The sequence below is a fragment of the Panulirus ornatus genome, chromosome 5 (assembly GCF_036320965.1).
Source record: "Panulirus ornatus isolate Po-2019 chromosome 5, ASM3632096v1, whole genome shotgun sequence".
NCBI classification, from domain to species: domain Eukaryota; kingdom Metazoa; phylum Arthropoda; class Malacostraca; order Decapoda; family Palinuridae; genus Panulirus; species Panulirus ornatus.
Window position 1 is genome coordinate 32,227,212 of NC_092228.1, and position 4,057 is coordinate 32,231,268.

A 4,057-nucleotide genomic window follows, 5' to 3' on the forward strand; every position below is an offset into this window, starting at 1 on the left:
GAGAGGAGAGTGTCTCCAGACACACTTGCTGCCTCCTGACCATTAATGTCTTACTCTCACAACATCAGACAGAGAGGAGAGTGTCTCCATCCAGACACACTTGCTGCCTCCTAACCATTAGTGTCTTACCCTCACAACATCAGACAGAGAGGAGAGTGTCTCCAGACACACTTGCTGCCTCCTAACCATTAATGTCTTACTCTCACAACATCAGACAGAGAGGAGAGTGTCTCCATCCAGACACACTTGCTGCCTCCTAACCATTAGTGTCTTACTCTCACAACATCAGACAGAGAGGAGAGTGTCTCCAGACACACTTGCTGCCTCCTAACCATTAATGTCTTACTCTCACAACATCAGACAGAGAGGAGAGTGTCTCCATCCAGACACACTTGCTGCCTCCTAACCATTAATGTCTTTCTCTCACAACATCAGACAGAGAGGAGAGTGTCTCCATCCAGACACACTTTCTGCCTCCTAACCATTAATGTCTTACTCTCACAACATCAGACAGAGAGGAGAGTGTCTCCATCCAGACACACTTGCTGCCTCCTAACCATTAGTGTCTTACTCTCACAACATCAGACAGAGAGGAGAGTGTCTCCAGACACACTTGCTGCCTCCTAACCATTAATGTCTTACTCTCACAACATCAGACATAGAGGAGAGTGTCTCCATCCAGACACACTTGCTGCCTCCTAACCATTAGTGTCTTACCCTCACAACATCAGACAGAGAGGAGAGTGTCTCCATCCAGACACACTTGCTGCCTCCTAACCATTAATGTCTTACTCTCACAACATCAGACAGAGAGGAGAGTGTCTCCATCCAGACACACTTGCTGCCTCCTAACCATTAATGTCTTACTCTCACAACATCAGACAGAGAGGAGAGTGTCTCCATCCAGACACACTTGCTGCCTCCTAACCATTAATGTCTTACTCTCACAACATCAGACAGAGAGGAGAATGTCTCCATCCAGACACACTTGCTGCCTCCTAACCATTAGTGTCTTACCCTCACAACATCAGACAGAGAGGAGAGTGTCTCCAGACACACTTGCTGCCTCCTAACCATTAGTGTCTTACTCTCACAACATCAGACAGAGAGGAGAGTGTCTCCAGACACACTTGCTGCCTCCTAACCATTAGTGTCTTACTCTCACAACATCAGACAGAGAGGAGAGTGTCTCCAGACACACTTGCTGCCTCCTAACCATTAGTGTCTTACTCTCACAACATCAGACAGAGAGGAGAGTGTCTCCATCCAGACACACTTGCTGCCTCCTAACCATTAGTGTCTTACTCTCACAACATCAGACAGAGAGGATGTTATGCCTCTTATCTAACCTGACACATCAGCCGGGGTCTCAGGACGTTGATAAGGTCATGGTCGGATCCCCTTATGTATCTATCATGTGACCTCAGGTGAGTTATTGAACTTTACCGCTGATCATACAGCGTTGTTAGGGGTTAATGATGGTGGTTATTAACCTCGCTTACACGCACACATACACACGAACAAGGTTGTATATAAGCCCGGCTAGCTCAGTCGGTAGAGCACGAGACTCTTAATCTCGGGGTCGTGGGTTCGAGCCCCACGTTGGGCGGTAACAGTTTTCTATGATGTAACATGAAACAGCCTCTGAACATACCCTCCACCGCTCGTCTAGATCAACCAATCTGCCATGGTTCCATGAACTGTTTAAACAGTTCAAGCCAAGAGAGAAAAACAGACAGAGAGAGGTAAAGAGAGAGAGATTACCAGAGATTACATATGCACAACAGGTAACACAGACCTAATTACCTTCCACCAGCTAAGAAAATAGCTTTGCCATTCAGCAGGGTCAGCGCGTACTGCTTAACCGAGCCGAGCGCGCCAAACGTTTTCCGTTGCTTCTCGGCAAGTAGTGCGTGCTGAGCAGAGTTACCAACTCAGCGCTTTTGGCACTAGATCTAGCACCTAAAGTTCGTATTTAGCACCTTAGCTCGTTTTTGGGCGTTTTATTTTGTATTTAGCACCAAATTTAGTGTTATTTCAATATATGAAGAAATTCAAATATCAATTATGTTAATGTTATTTAGTAAGTTTATTCTAAACCTATTAAGATAACAAGGAAAACAATACAAATATTGCACGCATTTCATTTTCATCGAAACGAACATGTTCGAGAAATTTTTGAACAGGTTCAGTTGGGGTGCATTGTACGGGCTCCCCCTCCTCAAGTGCCCCGTTCAGTTCAGGTTTAGTCGGACTCTGGGTGGCGACAGTAACACTGGTTGTGTGTGTGTGTGTGTGTGTGTGCAGACCATTACATTTAACGAACACAATAATGAGTAAGAAATATACTCAACATTTTAGAGCAGAGTGATTGAAAGACCCTAAATATGAAAAGTGGTAAAGAGAAATAGAAGGGATGACACAAAATGTATTTGCAAGTACAGCCATCGTCCGTCGCCTGCCAAACGTAGTGACACTGAAAGACACAACAACACAGCTAAACATAAGACAGCTGAAGACTCATTCAGTCCTAAAGACAAACCACAATTCCGTTTGAAAAAGTGAGTGATGACGTACGAGAAACTGAAGGAAATGTGTCACTATTCACTGCTGAACATTGTACATTACGTGTTGTTCATCATCTCAGCTGTTCATTACGTGTTGTTGATCATCTCAGCTGTTCATTACGTGTTGTTGATCATCTCAGCTGTTCATTACGTGTTGTTGATCATCTCAGCTGTTCATTACGTGTTGTTGATCATCTCAGCTGTTCATTACGTGTGGTTGATCATCTCAGCTGTCATTACGTGCTGTTGATCATCTCAGTTGTTCATTACGTGTGGTTGATCATCTCAGCTGTTCATTACGTGTGGTTGATCATCTCAGCTGTCATTACGTGTTGTTGATCATCTCAGTTGTTCATTACGTGTGGTTGATCATCTCAGCTGTCATTACGTGTGGTTGATCATCTCAGCTGTCATTACGTGTTGTTGATCATCTCAGCTGTTCATTACGTGTGGTTGATCATCTCAGCTGTTCATTACGTGTTGTTGATCGTCTCAGCTGTTCATTACGTGTGGTTGATCATCTCAGCTGTTCATTACGTGTTGTTCATCATCTCAGCTGTTTATGACGTGTGGTTGATCATCTCAGCTGTTTATGACGTGTGGTTGATCATCTCAGCTGTTCATTACGTGTTGTTCATCATCTCAGATCTCAGTAAGCTATGTAAAGCAGGATTTCTAGACAGTAAAGGATGCAAGAATTTAAAGTTAAAAAGGTGGAAGTGTAGTGTAGTTTGTGCAATGTGATTGCCCCACGTTTTAACAGTGGCTTAAAAAGTGATATAGACAATCAGAAGTTTAGCTTCTTAACTGATGAAAGTAACGACATTACGGTAACGAAACTATTGGGTATCGCTGTCCAGTTCTATTCTGAAAGTAAGAATAAGATTGTAATGACTTTCTTGGACCTTGTTGAGCTGACTGACTGTAATGCTAATGGGATATGCGATGCGATCAAGAAGTCCTTGAAAAATAATGGGTTGTAATTAGCACGGACAATGCTTCTGTGATGACAGGTGTTAACAGTGGAGTGTATGATACACTCAAGTTAGAAATTCCTCATCTCATCCTGATCAAGTGTGTGTGTGTCATTCTCTACAGCTAGTTGTCTCATGCTGCAGCAGAGTGTCTCCCTAGGAACCTTGCTCTTATCATCAGAGAAACCTATAATTGGTTCTCCCACTCTGCCAGTGAGGGTTAAGCTCCATTGAAATCTATACAGCTAAGCCAGACTCGATGGCTGTCAAGTGAATCAGCAATTGTCATAATACTGCAACAGTGGGTTGAACTTATGACTCACTTTGAAATGGCAAGAAATGATGAAAGGTGTTACACATATCAGAATCTCCATGACATGTTTTGTGACAAGAAAAACTATGCCTTCCTGATATTCCTGCAGCATATTCTTGGGGAAGTTCAGTGTGTAAATGAGAAATTTGAAGCTGAGGTACAGGATCCTAGCAAACTGCTAAGTGACCTTATTCAACTTATTG

At 43.4% G+C, this 4,057-nt stretch overlaps 1 non-coding gene across 1 annotated transcript; it reads left to right on the forward strand.

Moving 5' to 3' along the window:
• Positions 1–1,536: 1,536 nt before the first annotated feature.
• Positions 1,537–1,609, forward strand: TRNAK-CUU (transfer RNA lysine (anticodon CUU)). The gene has a single exon. It is a non-coding gene; the product is annotated as a tRNA-Lys (tRNA).
• Positions 1,610–4,057: the final 2,448 nt, after the last annotated feature.